Source organism: Hyla sarda, chromosome 2, assembly GCF_029499605.1.
Source record: "Hyla sarda isolate aHylSar1 chromosome 2, aHylSar1.hap1, whole genome shotgun sequence".
Classification (NCBI taxonomy): Eukaryota; Metazoa; Chordata; class Amphibia; order Anura; family Hylidae; genus Hyla; species Hyla sarda.
In genome coordinates, this window is record NC_079190.1 from 409,439,474 (window position 1) to 409,455,006 (window position 15,533).

Below are 15,533 nucleotides of genomic sequence, written 5' to 3' on the forward strand. Positions count from 1 at the left end.
TCTATGAGAGCCAGAAATCTTAATTGTTTGTAGGTGACCAAATACTTATTTTCCACCATAATTAGCAAAAAATTCTTTAAAAATCAGTGTGATTTTATGGATTTTTTTTCTCATTCTGTCTCTCATAGGTGAGGTATATCTATGATGAAAATAACAGGTCTCTCTCATGTTTTTAAGTGGGAAAACTTGCACAATGGGTGGCTTGACTAAATACTTTTTTGCCCCACTGTATTATGCCACATAAATTATTTTGATAATATGTGCTCTCAGAGCGGCTTGAATATTCATGCATCTTACAAGCTAATGGTAAATCCCCCTGTATGACTGTATGAAAAATGACTGTAGGAAATCAGTTCTGTACATTACCTTTATATTGTGCATCCAGCGCTGTCATTCTATATGTATAGGGGGCTGCATATATTTGTAGCTATATGAAGGACAGATCTGGATGGGAGCTACTTGTGGAGTTGACTAGTACATTGTCACTGCAAGTTCTGCAATGGCAGAGATCCTAAAGTATTGGTGCCTGGCGGGGTATGACTAATCAGCATGTAGGACTGCAGGCGTCCACACTCCACCCATGCTGTCTTCTTCATCTATCATGTGAAGATTCAGCAGTAATGGAGCTTATTACAGGGATCACTGCTCCATAAAGTCAATAACATCTTTATTCCACTGAAGACTCAAAGACAGTAACCGACAGCTCACACCGGGCCAAACTTAGCAGAAAATTCAATGACTTCAGACATTTTTAAGGCATGTGAAATTAATTCTTATGCTTCATATACTAGGGGGCATGAATCCCTACAAATGATGTTATGTGTTGGAGAATGTCTAAGTGATGCTTTTAGTTATCGGTCTGCTTGCAATAATTTCTTTACCTTATAAATATTTTGCATTATTAAAAACTAATAAACCAAATTCCTTTCTGTTGACTGAAAAACAATGGCTCAATTCTCAGATAGCATCTCAAAAAATGGCATATAATGTTCTACCATAAGCAATTATTTAGACAGACAGTACCTGTGCCATTTAAAAGGATTATTTTATAAACACAACCCCTGGTGATCAACTGCTATCACTGGTAGAAAATCGTATATATATCACTCATGTCACCTAAAAAGGACAGTGAAAGGGGATAGCAGAACTAAGTGGTTGTTTTTCAAATGAATGGCCATTTAAGCATGGACAAATTGGGACCTACAGATTGGGGACCACTCTTACAGTGTGGCTCTTTATTCTGGCACATCGAGTAAGGCTCCCATAAGTGAAGTCAAGCCTTACGACATCCAAATGACATAATAGAACAAATGGGAGAGGCGCTCCATGTGGAGAATCACAGTGGCTCAAGGAATGGTTAGGGTGGGGGTAAGGAGCCTCTTAAGTATTGTTGTGTACCAACATACACAAAAATGTTAAACGTGTAGTGTAGACCCGTCTGTAGCCTTCCTAGTAATAGACAGAGTACGTAGATGCTTCCAATGGGTGGCAGGAATTTGAGCTGCCCTGAACAGGATCAGGAGGAAGACATATAGCTAAAAATTTACTTCTTTATTTGGATAATGCAACGCATTTCTCTGCTTGCAGTGCAGCTTCCTCAGGCCTGAGGAAGCTGCGTTGCAACCAGCAAAACACATTGCATTGTCGAAATAAAGAAGTCAGTTTTTAGCTATATGTCTTCCTCCTGATCCTGTTTAGGGCAGCTAGAATTCCTGCCACCCATTGGAAGCATCTACGTACTCTGAATATGACATAATAGGGAGTGTAGACAGTAGCTGTCTTTATGAGAGTACACCCATTGGGGAGAATGGAGTACACCCATTGGGGAAGAATTATAAAAATGTGTGTAGAGGAAGAGTCCATAGCAACCAATCAAATCTCTTCTTTCATTTATAAAAGGACCTCTGAAAAATAATAGAAACAATCTGATTGGTTGCTATGGACAACTGCTCCACTCTTCCTCTACACTGGATTTGATAAATCTCCCCCATTGTGTGTAATATCATGCAACAGCCTAAGGCTTCATGGTGACATGTATCAGTCACAGTAATAATAAAGGATTTCTACCTCTACCACAACTTAATGGAGTTTTCCCCCACAACTACCCCTAGGGATAAGTGTATGATTGTGGAGGGAGGTCTAACTCCTCCCCCTCTTCAATCTTAAGAATGAGGTTTTGAACTTCCTATTGGAATTCATTGCCTATAGAAGCTGCCGGAGGTAGCTGAGCACTGTAGTCCCTGCAATCTCTGGCAGACAACGCATGGAGCACCGGTGTACATGCGCAACTGCAGCTCCAGTCAAACAGGGGGTTCACATTGAATCAGAGTGAAAATACCTCCACGTGCCTCTAGGTATGGTACTTCCACATGCCATGGGAAATTGTAGATTTGCAGAAACACAGTATGACTTCATGCTATTATGACTTTGTATAAGTTACTCTGAGCAATATTAGTGGTCTACTTGTTAAGACTGTTGACCAGGGGAGTAACTATCGGGGATGCAGAGGAGGAGCCTGAGGGGACCCATAAGGTCACTTTTCCCTATATAAAAAGACCAATGCTATAAATGGAGCATTACAGTTGAGGGAGCCGTGTAGCAGGTTTTGCATTGGGGTCCAACAGCTTTATATTACACCTATGGTACTGACCTAAAGCAAATCTTGTATTTGTCTACATGCTGTTAGTCGTGTTTGTGTCAGAATAATTCCTTGTAGGTAAATTATACATTCATTTAAGAGAAACCGGATAACCTTCAGCTGATGGAAGGATCACAGATGACCAGAGATTCATGTAGTATGAAATTAAAGTATTTGTCAATCTCCTTATAGTACTCTGTGGAAGCTATCTATGGTATTAAAAAAAACAAAAAACTGAGCTTTAATATAGGTCCAATGAAAATAGGAGACGACAAGAGTGTCTACTCTCTACTTGGAATATCAGCAAGCTTCCATTTAACAATACATATTCTGATGTTTTTGCAGTAAGACTTATGCAATTTAAGGCTATTACTGCTGTGTACATTTGTCACCTCAAAAAGCTGAGGTCTGGTCACCTTGTCTATAGGTAATGTCACCCTTCAGTCCTGTCCTGACACATTTAGGAGGCGATTGATTTAATACAGCAGGAGGTGGAATTACTTGGCAAGAATGTCCTGACGTCTTCCAACTGAGTAAAATGCTGCAGCACATTGACATGCTGATGACTTAACCAGCTACATAAGCAGCAAAGGAAGTTTTTCCTCCTACTATCCCATTTTATTATCCTATTTTTCTGTCTGGAAGGAGCCAGCGAGCAGAGTGTGGACACACCTGCCCCCTGCCTGCCATATCCCTCACTGACACATGATTCCCATTAGCAAACGCTGCTACTTCGCTGAGCTCTAATGAATATGGTTAACCCTTTCACTGAACTTTGCAATTCATAGAAAAAAAACAAAGATCTGGAAAAAAAGAGATTTGTTTTAATCAATGAAAGTTTCCATTCCTTAATCTGTGCACTGTATGTGCTTCTTTCACATCGTACGCAGTTTGTATGCATTTTTGTAAAGAATTAGATGATAATACAATGATTATAGTGATGCAGCACTATACAGTCGTGTCTACAAACCATTTCATGTTGATTGTGTAAAGTGGCAATGGCATGCACCAGGATCACTATAGTTGATGCACTCATGTTTCTTTTCTCTTTATGTCTTCACACGAGGAGGTGTGTCTGGGCATGTAAAAACTTTATAAAGGCTTCATTTCTGCAGCACAAATGTGTTTGTGTCCTAATGGACATTGTCACATGTATGGTTGGATAGAGTGCACAGTTAGTATGCCAACCACCTATCTGTATAGCAAATGAATATTACAATGCGTCATTGTATGGGGTCAGCTAAGGCAGGACCATTTGAAATTCCCTCATGTATGCAACTTTATACCTAAGCAATTAGATACATCTGCCATTGCCTTCCAAAAAATGTGTATAACAATCTCTGACCAACGAATTGTATACCAAAATTATAATCTTTTTGCATATGTTTGACTAGATGTATACAGCTGGAAAGGCCCCCGTTGTGTGAACCTACCCAAACTCATTCATTCAGGCATGTCCACCAATATTGGTTATGAGGCTATTATAACTGAAGGTAGAGCCCTAATGTGCACTTATAGTGTGGCCAAAATGTTACCGCCATATAGTGAGGTTTCAAATAGTTTGTTAATGCTCTTCCAGTTTTGCAGGTAGAACTGCACTTTTGGCCACACAGTCACAGCTACTTGTGTCTCTACCTTTACGAAATAGCATTGTCATCAATTATTATATTACACCTACTGTACTTGCATGAATTATTCCTACCAATATAAAAAGATTGTGGTGAAAGTGGTTATCAATTGCTTGAACCACTCATAGTTACATTATGTTTCAGATTCCCTAGTGAATTTCAATTATTAATAATAATAATAATAATAATAATAATTAATAATAACAGTCATGGTTATTATTATTAGTATTATTATTACATTTTAAGGTAGGTACAAAATATTTATAAGTAAAGAATATTATTAATAATACAGTACATACATAAATTTATTATAACACAACTAAAATAAATGATTCAAACGTGTAAACGTACCTGTCTGGTGGCAATATTGTAGTACTGTCACACAAGTCTGTCACAGTCCATTCTCCATCAGTAACTGGGATGTTAGGCGAAAACTTCAGAATTACTTTTCTCTTTCCTTTCTTCTGTGATTTAGTGTTTTTAATCCTTTGTGCTTTGTATTACGTTATCACTTTATCCACTTAGAGGAAGCACAAATATATGATAAGTAGAAATTCAGACACAAATCCATTGAAGAGCTCCAGAGCCTGAGGCAGAATATTCCAAATATTAGTCAAGTCTGGCACTTTAAGGACTGAAAAGTCTGAAGCAAAATTTCATTTCAGAATCATCCGGCATGAAATACTTTTTAGAAATATTAAGCAGTGATCCAAGATAGGGAACAAGTAAGACTGGGAGCATGAACCTTAGAATAAGGACTCATGCCCTTCTCCCTCCTTCTTTTGTGGAGTGTGTTCTAGGAGGGGTGTGCAGCCTGAGCTCTATGGTGGGCGGCTCTATCCCCAGACAGGACCTGATGCAGAATCAAAGGAAGCCTGGAGATGCTATGAGGAGGTTGCCTGAACTTCTCAGATGATGTAGAGGTAGACTGAGAAGGAAAGTCCCCAGGGCAAAGAGACAATCCTTGTTCAAATATACTGAGCCCATAGCAGTGGGTATAGGCAAACAGCAAATCCTGACATTTACATTACAGCAGATCTATACAGTGGTCCCTCAACATACGATGGTAATCCGTTCCAAACCGACCATTGTTTGTTGAAACAATCGCATGTTGAGGGATCCGTGCAAAGTAAAGTATAGGAGAGTGGTCTACAACCTGCAGACCTCCAGATGTTGCAAAACTACAACACCCAGCATGCCCGGACAGCCGTTGGCTGTCTGGGCATGCTGGGTGTTGTAGTTTTGCAACATCTGGAGGTCTGCAGGTTGTAGACCACTGTTAGAGGAAGTTGTACTCACCTGTCCCCACCGCTTCAGACCGTCACCGCTCGTCACCACTGCCCGGGATGTCACCGTCCATCACTGTCGCCGCGTCCCCAAGGTGTCTCCGATGCTCTGGCAAGGCCTCTGCTTTCCCAGCATCCTCGCTCTCTGTCGCCGCCATCACGACGCTACGCACGCCGCTACCATTGGATGATGGGACGGCGTGCGCAGCGACGTGATGACGTCGATGGAGAGCGCCGACCATGCAGAGGATCCCGAAGAGGACGCGCTGGAGCCCCGAGGACAGGTAAGTGATAGTCAGCGGACTACACGGGGCACCGTAAACGGCTATCCGGCGGCAGCTGAAGCAGTCGGCGCTGTCGGATAGCAGTTTATGCGATGGCCCGACATAAAAAAGCATCGTATGTTGATGCTGCCTTCAACATGCGATGGCCTCTGAGAGGCCATCGCATGTTGAAATTATCGTATGTCGGGGCCATCGTAGGTCGAGGGGTCACTGTACTACTTACAAGCAGTAAGCTGATTTGCACAAGTCTTGTACAAATTTCCTCTCCAATGTGGCTGATACTGTGGTTCTATGTACACTATAGAAGTGAAATAAAAAGGCATGATGATCTGTAATAAACACAAATCTTGATCCAGTACTTCAATAAATTGTAGCTTTATTAAAATCAATAAAATTAATAGGCAACACACCAATGTGCTACTTGTAGTCCATGTTCTAGTCACGTCTTGAGCACACGTACGCTCTTCGTCATTCAAAATAGGTCATGGACACCAAGTAGCACATTAATGTGTTGTCTATTACATTGAATGGATTTAAAGGGGTATTCCACTGCTCCAGTGTTTGGAATATTTTGTTGTGTGGGGTTTTGACGTCATGACCACGCCCCTTGTGATGTCATGCCATGCCCCCTCCCATAGACTTGCATTGAGGGGGCATGACATCACAAAGGGTGTGGCAGTAATGTCACAAGCCCGGTTTTTCCTTCCTAATCCTTGTTGGGGAGGAAATTAACAATGGAGGAAGCTTTTGACTTCATAGCCCATCCTCATATATTGTTGTCATATCCCAACCCCATATCCCATCTCCATATCCCGTCCTCCTATCCCAACCTCCTATCTCAAACTCCTATTCCATCCTCAAATCCCTTAATATCCCAACCTCATATCCTGTCCTCATATCCCGACCTCATATTCCGTCTTCATATCCCATCCTCATATCCCAACCTCATATCCCGTCCTCATATCCCATTCTCATATCCCGTCTTCATATCCCAACCTCAAATCCTGACCTCATATGCCAACCTCATATCCCGTCCTCATATCGCTACCTCATATCCCGTCCTTATGCCCCATCCTTATGCCCCATCCTCATATCCTGTCCTCAGGTGGTACTGATTTGTGATGAAGATATTGTAAGCTGAAAATAGAAGGGGATGTGGCTTTGTGGGACTGGGCGTGATTTGCAAACCAGGCCGATGCACAAAAAGGGTAGATAATAAAAGGGGTGTGGCTTAACCAGTGGGCATGTCTTTGTGAGATGGGGTGTGGCTTGCAAGCCGGACTGACTCATTCATCAGGATATGCAGATCGGAGCTTGTGAAGTGAGGTACTGGAAGTCCCATATACTTGCATGGGACTTGAAACAAAAACAATCTTTTATATACGGGAGTAGGTAAGGGTTAATTTAACTATCATATCTTTTTATTTGACATATAAGTAATATGTGTACCAGGTATTATTTAAATATCTCCAGATGTACGGCAGTTATGCAGGAACATATATTTCCCGTAGATTTGCATGGGACTTTAAACAAAAACTTCAATCCTCACAAATGGGGGTAGTTAAGGATTAAATTAACTATCATATATTATTAGTGGACATATAAGTAACATGTGACCAAGTATTATTAAAATATCTCAAGCTGTTTGGAAGTTATATATTTACCATAGACTTGTATGGGACTTTAAAGAAAAACCCTGACCTTGGAAACTGGGGGTGGGTAAGGGTTAATTTGCTTCTCCTATGTTTGTTGTTGACATATAAGTAACATGTATGCCAAGTTTCTGTTAATATCTCTAGCTGTTAGGACGTGATGCTGGAACACACATACATACATACATACATACATACACACATTGGCCCTCATTTACTATTGCAAACCCGACATGCTGTCTTTTTGCTCCAGAATTTGCTTCAGAATTGAGAAAAACCCACTAGCTCTCCATTTTACTGAGAAAACCCTAAAAGGGGCGTGACTGTCTGGGAAAGAGGCATGGTGACCAATAGTGGGCGTGTCCCTGACATTTTCACAAAAACCCAACATATTTACTAAGGTATCCACAGAAAATGTAGTGGATTTGAGCTGAGGAAAACCCGACAGATCAGAACATGTGTAAAGAAAGCAAAATGTAAGGAAAAGTGCAAAATGTAGGGAAACTTAGTAAATACCGAGGGAATTTTTTTTTAGGGAATTAAAACCCACAAAGAAACCAACACTCCACTCTTAGTAAATCAGAGCCATAGAGTTATATATATATATATATATATATATATATATATTTATTTAGAGATGAGCGAACTTACAGTAAATTAGATGCGTCACGAACTTCTCGGCTCCGCAGTTGATGACTTATCCTGCATAAATTAGTTCAGCTTTCTTTCCTAGGACTGTATCCACCTTTTCCAGCCCTCCGGAGCACCTGAAAGCTGAACTAATTTATGCAGGATAAGTGATCAACTGCCGAGCCGAGAAGTTCGTGACAAACCAAATTTACTGTAAGTTCGCTCATCTCTAATATATATATATATATATATATATATATATATATATATATATATATATAGAGAGAGAGAGATTGCAACAGGCTGTGGTATTGCATAAGGTCAACGCTTACAGAGTTGTAGTTAACTTGGGCTCAGTGACATTGATAGGTCTCAAAGATCCGGGGCACGGGCCATGGGCGTGGCTAAGGCCAGAGCCACAAAAAGGAGGGGCCAAGGGGGTGGGGAAACTCAATGTTGCGTGGCCATACAAAAATTTTTCTCCATGCATAGGGGTCAGAGAGAGGGGTTAGTCTTAGCTGATGATACTTCAAGCCAGGGAACTCAAGCGCCAACGCGGAGCATTACAGCCATAGCACGCATGTACAGTATTAGGTGAGGCCACTCTATGTTCTAAGCTGAGGTGGGACCCAGGAGACAGCAGCAGGGGGTTAAAATTTTTAACAGGTTCCCTACTTGGCGTGACAGGCTCCTGTGGTGTAGAGCATTGGAGAAAATTATTTCCACTATAATAATCAAATATACCAATTGCCAAGTAAGGAGAAAAGTGCTAAAGATGTAACCAAGTGAAACTACAACTCCCAGTATGATATAAGCAGTGGTGAGGGAATGCTGGAAATAGTTGTTTCTCTAAACATAACTACAGAATGTACGTGACTTTAGCCCTGATGGGACACAATCAGGTAGAATACAGCATGATATTATAGACTCACAGGGGCGTCTTCTCTGAGTCAATCCCAGGTGATGTCTTCTCTGTTCGGAGGAGTCACTTTTTCTTTTCTTCTCTATCCAGCCAAGACAATCATAATGACTTCTCCCAATCATAACTCGTATCCACAGAACCTGCCAGACAAACATTTTAGGCTCCTTTCACAATACTCACTTCTATACAACCCCCCCATTTGTATTGCCCCACAGTAATAGTGCCCACATATATTTGTAGACCACTCTGTGGTCCGTATATAGCTGTAGGCCCCTGGGATAAGTAATGTAATATATTTACACAGGACCCCACCAGCTGAATAGTGCATACAGCTCTGGAGTGATGGCCAATTAGTGGTGGGTGCAGTCGTGTTCCAGTTCAGCTGTGTCTGCTGTGCCTCCTGAGCTCCAGGGAGTTACCATCCTTTCCACCTGGAGCTGGTTTCCTCCTCCCCAGGGAGGGAGGCAAGGCCCAGGCTTCTGCTCCCCGGAATGGGAAGCAGGAGAGGCCAGCAAGCGGCCTGTACATCGGAGGATTTGGGGGTGAGGCGCTGCACCCGGAACCGCAGTAATGTGGCTCCGACTCCCCCTACTGAAGCGAGAAGCCGCAGGGATGAATCCACCTCAGGAAAGCTGAGTGCTGTCGGCGGAAAGTTGGGTTCTTCAGAAAGAAGGCAGAGTGCTCACGGAGGTGAAGCTGACCTCAGTGTGGAAGGCTGGGGAATGCTGAGGACCCGGGAGTCTATTTCCACCTATGGCTCCCAGATAATAAGTCACCTCCGTGAGTATGAAGACGCCTTTAAAGCTGCCATGAGACTCCGAGAGGAACTGTGGTGTGCCCGTTCCAGGGCTGATGTTGCCCCTAAATGAAAAAGACAGAAATCCAGGCACAGATAAAAAGATTAATGTCTGAATCTTTGGAGGAGAGAAAAGCGATATTACGGGAGATGGCCCATTTAAAGAAAAACTAGAAAAGGAAGACCACTTCAGGGAGATGGCTGAAAACAAAGAGAGAAGGTTGATTGGGCTGCAACCTGAGAGCCAGGTGGATGATGTGGAGGAGATGGACGGAGAGCAACAGCCAGATTCACCTGGTAGCCTGCAGCAAGACCAGCAGGCCCCATACAGTGGGCCCCCTGCACAGCAGACAGCAGTGTCACCTGCCGACTCAGGGGAGGACAGAGACAGCAGCAGCCAGGGAAGGGCGCTGATGAGAGGGCCCAGATCAGATAGCTGGAATCCCCAGTGTGCCCTCAGAATCTGGTATTCGGAAATAAACTCCCAGATGAGGCACCTGGGGGTAAGAAGAAAAAGAAGGCCAAGCCAAAGCAGCAAGAAGTAGTGAGTTACATTTACACCCCCCTCCCTGTAAACCCTGAGTCGTCCACAGGGTCAGCTCATTGTGCAAGCTCCGTTACCCAGCCCCTGTTCTGTGGTGGACCCGGTGCAAAGGTGCGGGGAGAGTACAGGTATTAAACGGGCGCAGAGCTCCATGCCTGTTTGCAGTAGCAGGGATGGAGCAGAGAAGGCATCGGCCGAAAGGCCGGACAGTGAGGGAAAAATATTGTTTTGCATTGGCGCCGCTGATCCCATTGATCAGCGGTGCCATGATAGGACTGGAGAAATTGCTGATGAGGCAGAGGGCACTAAAAAGAACAGGGCTGGGGCCTCCTCTACTGTAGACTGGGTAAGCATGCTGCCTGGTCCCTTAAAGGGCCAGTGGAGGTTGTCCCAGCCCTAGTGCCCCGTGATGCCGAGGCAAAACGGACTGAAAATTCATCATCATCATCATCTGCTGCCGGTTTATCTGTTTCTGGTCCAGCCAGTGAGAGGGAGAAGGTAAATGGGGGTGCGGGGTGTATGACTAGGGACAGGATGGAAGTTGATGTTACCAGGGAAAGTGTTTTTGGGGGAGTTGGTGGTGTTGCTCTTGTTGGGGGTGGTGGTGATGGGGCTAGAAAAAATGTTGTTGGGGACCATGTTATTGGGGTTGGTGCTGATGTAGTTGTTGGGGATGGTGGGGATGTAAATAGTGGTGTAGGGTCTGGTCTGGTTGCCCCCCCCCCCCCCCCCCAGTGGTGACAGACCCTAGGAGTTATGCAAATGTCACTGCTGGGGGTAGTAGGATACTTTCCTCGTCTCCTGACTCTAGGAATGGTTTATTGCAACGACATCTCCTGGAAGCTCTGAAAAAAGGGAACGGTCGATCAATGTAGATGGTAGAGCAGTTCATTTGTCATTCTGGGTTGAGAGGCACGGTCTCTCTGCCTTCCGAGAGGAAAGCGGGGGGATACTGTGTGGTCCCTCCCAACAGCCGGGACAGGTAGTAACCGTAGGAATGTGGTTCGTCTTCGGTGGCAGGGCAAAGATATATGTCCATCAAGGACCAAAGTGGTTGAGCTCTTGCTAAAGATGAGCTTCAAGGCAGTTGATATCTATGCCTTGATACATCCCTATGGTTCTCCTGAATTCGATATCAGTTTTGTTTGGCTGGAGGGGCTTGAGATTTTCTGGTCAAACTATGAATTGGTAAAGAATGAGCCCTGCTGGCGAGACTTTGCTGTGCAGGCATTGCCTCGTCAAAACGAAATCAAGATAGTGACCGTTTTGACCCGTAACGAATCACTCTCTTGTGTAGGCATCATCACCTGGTTAGGACGGTGTGGCGAGGTGATGGGGGTTCCCCAGAAGAACAGGGACGAGTTTGGCATCTGGTCAGGAGCCTGGACGAATTTGGTAAAACTTAAGTGTTCAGGAAATACAGTTACCCATATTCCATCCTCTGCCTTTCTCGGTAGGGATTGTATCCAGATTTTCTACCGGGGTCCGCCGAAGCTCTGTCACAGGTGTGGTGACCCCACACACTTCAGTGAAAACTGTGCGATACAGAAATTTGCCTAGTGTGGGGGTGTAGGCCATCTTGCCGCATCTTGTACAGAGATTAGGTGTCACCTGTGTGGGCACTTAGGTCACCCATTCAGTCGTTGTCCTCATTCTTTCACTAATGCGGTCTTGGCCCCAGCGGATGAAGATCACGAGCCGGAATCTGCTGGGGAGGGGGATAGCAGAGGTGAGGGAACTGTGGGGTCAGTGGGGAACAGGAAGAAAAAGACACCAGCCCAACTAAGATGTCTTGATAAACGCCAAAGGGATAGGGTGATGGGGAAAGCCTGGGTTACCGGGACGACCTCTAATCCTGTCCCATAGGCTAAACTTGCTGCTGAGACCCTGAGGAATGATGAGCTGGATAAGGAGGTCAGGAGGATCCAGAATGAGGAAGGTGCCATTTCCTCAGAGAGCGTGGAGGAGGAGGATGAGGGATGGCAGAAGGAGACACGAAAGCGGGGTACAAGTAGAAAAAGGGGAGATTTTTTTTAGCCATATGAATGCCGACATTTTATTTTTACAGGAGACCAGGTTAACATATATGTCATCTACATTTAAAGCCAGAAGGGAGTGGAGGCATGGGCCCTCCTACTGGTCTCTTGCAGCAGAACCGTATAACGGAGTGGTGGTCCTTTTTACTGCAGCTGTAGAATGCCAATGAGTTAACGAGTTAGAAATGGGGAGGTGCCTGATTTTAGATGTCCTCATGAAGGGACAAGAACTTTGCCTTATTAACATCTACGGCCAACAGTCTAAGTGGGACCGGAAGTGCCTCTTTATGAGGATCAAGTCCTATCTTTTAACAAGTCGGCAGATGGTCTTTGGAGGGGACTTTAAAGGGGTAGTCCAGTGGTTAACAACTTATCCCCTATCCTAAGGATAGGGGATAAGTTTGAGATCGCGGGGGTCCGACCGCTGGGGCCCCCTGCGATCTCTCTGTATGGGGGCCAGGCTCTCCGACCAGATAGCGAGTGTCGACCTCCGCACGAAGCGGCGGCAGACACGCCCCCTCAATACATCTCTATGGCAGAGCCGGAGATTGCAGAAGGCAGCGCTTCGGCTCTGCCATAGAGTCGTATTGAGGGGGCGTGTCGGCCGCCGCTTCGTGCGGAGGTCGACACGCCCCCTTCCCGCGGGCTGTCGGGGCTGCTCCGTACAGGAGATCGCAGGGGGCCCCAGCGGTCGGACCCCCCGCGATCTCAAACTTATCCCCTATCCTTAGGATAGGGGATAAGTTGTTCACCACTGGGTCACCACTGGACTACTTTAATGCTGTCACGAGACCCCAAGACAGGGGAGGTTCCAGAAACTATCTGACTTATGATAGCATCGCCCTTAATAGCATAGCGAGTGAGGCTCGCCCGGTGGATGTCCACATCCGGCACACCCCAGGCCACGTGGGATGCACCTATCATAGGGGTAGTTGTAGGTCCAGAATAGACAGATTTTATTTAAAGGAGGAAGCCATCTCTTCAGCAGCGTCTGTTGTTGAGGAGGAATTCTCTAACCACTATTTAATTTTGTTTTCTCTTAATGTTACAGAGACACCCCCCCCCCCCCCCCACCCCCCCGGGCAGAGGCTATTGGAAGCTGAAGTCATCTCTCTTGGAAGAAGCGGATATAAGACAGTCCTTTGAGGATTTTCTTCAGAGTCAGGTACCATTGCTGGGCCTTTGTAGCAGTAAGTCAGAGTGGTGGGAGATCTTAAAAAAAAGGGTTGCAAGATTCTTCCGCCAACTCTCAGGCCTCAGAAGCCTAAACAGGTACCGCTTGTACCAGGGCCTGAGGAAGAAACTTGAGCACCTTGTCTCGACTGGAGGTAGCTGAGGGGATATCTCCAGAGTGAAGTCCTTGCTGATCAAGTGCCAGTATGACAGACACGCATCTTTGGTTTTTGAGAGGGATTACAGGAAGTACTGCTCGCCCGACCCTTACAGAAACTGCAAGATGTCAGTGAATAGTAAAGTAGTCTCAGGACTGATTGATAGTACGGGATCCTTGAAAAGGTCCAGATCAGGGATCCTGGAGGTCATCAGTTCCTTTTACTCGCATCTCTTGGGAAGGAAGGATCTAGAGCGGGATAAGGTATCAGCTTTCTTGGATGAAACTGTCCCTGAACATTTTGACAGAGATGATCCGGGAAGAAGAAGTCAGGATGGCAATTGATGGGCTTGCCCTCAAGAAGTCACCCAGTCCAGATGGCTTAACATCTGAGTTCTATAAGACCTTTAAGGACACTTTGGTTCCCCCCTTGACTGCAGTAGGAGTGTCTATCCTCGGGTACTCTGCCGAAGTCAATGAGGAGGTCAGCACTGATCATCCTGTCAAAGGGTAAAGACCCGACCCTCATTGAGAATTGGCATATCATAGCTCTTCTCAGTGCGGACAGAAAGATTCTGGCAAAAGTGTTGTTTAATCGGCTGGTGGAGTTTGCACTCTGTCCCCGTCTCATTGCTCTTTTCCGGGCCACAGTACCTTTAGTGCTGTGCTCAGTGTCCGAGAGGCTGTGGAGCAGGGTAGGCCTGGCCACTGGAAGGGGTACTTGCTGTCCTTGGATCAGGTGAAAGCGTTTGATCGGGTTAACCATGAGTACCTCTGGTCTGTTCTTCTGAGATATGATCTGCCGGGGGGGGGGGGGGGGGGGGTTGTTGATTGGCTTAAGACCTTATATGCAGGGGCAGAGAGTTTCCCAGGGTTTTTCTTTGAGCCCATTGCTGTAAGTGTTTGCAATTGATCCTTTCCTTAGGAGGATTGATTGTGGACCATTGGCGGGTTGAGAATGGATTTGGCTCTGAGGGCAGTAGCGTATACTGAGGATGTCACCGTGTTTGTCTCCTCACAAGAGGAGGGCTGATGGGTGATGTCAGAGGTGGACCGCTACTCGGAGGCATCCAGGTCAAGATCAACCGGGATAAGTGTGAGAGTCTCTGGCCGGAGGGGGAGATCCTGGTTTTTATCTCCCAGATGCCCTTCCAGAGCCCCAGTAATCTGCAAAAGTCCTTGGTATCAAATTTGGCCAAGGGGATTACCCCAAACAAAACTGGGACAGCAGGCTTAAAGGGGTATTCCAGGCAAACCCTTTTTTATATATATCAACTGGCTCCGGAAAGTTAAACAGATTTGTAAATTACTTCTATTAAACATTTTTAATCCTTCCAATAGTTATTAGCTTCTGAAGTTTTCTGTCTAACTGCTCAATGATGATGTCATGTCCCGGGAGCTGTGCATGATGGGAGAATTTCCCCATAGGAACTGCACAGCTCCCGGGACGTGAGTCATCAGAGAGCAGTTAGACAGAAAACAACAACTCAACTTCAGAAGCTAATAACTTTTGGAAGGAGTAAGATTTTTTAATAGAAGTAATTTACAAATCTGTTTAACTTTCCGGAACCAGTTGATATATAAAAAAAAGTTTTGGCCTGGAATACCCCTTTAAGATCGCCGCTCAGAAGGTGGATCAGTGGAAGGGTTGGTCTTTGACCCTCCGGGAAAGGGTTAACCTTATCAAAACATTCCTGCTCCCTTTGTTGATATATCTGGGCAGTGTATGCATGTTGCCAGAGCCTCTCTGGACCCGGGTCTACAGTGTGTTCTTCCAAATGTTATGG

At 45.0% G+C, this 15,533-nt stretch overlaps 1 protein-coding gene across 4 annotated transcripts in view; it reads right to left on the bottom strand.

Annotated features, from left to right (window-relative positions):
• The window catches only part of MXRA5 (matrix remodeling associated 5), a 105,384-nt gene that overhangs the window by 86,180 nt on the left and 3,671 nt on the right, over positions 1–15,533 (bottom strand). For 2 of the 4 annotated variants that reach the window (XM_056558842.1, XM_056558845.1), the window contains exon 1: positions 4,618–5,029. The gene's annotated coding sequence lies outside the window, so the exon portion shown is untranslated. Of the gene's footprint in view, positions 1–4,617; positions 5,030–9,050; positions 9,064–15,533 lie in introns of those variants that run through there. The other 2 variants (XM_056558843.1, XM_056558844.1) reach the window with 2 other exon arrangements.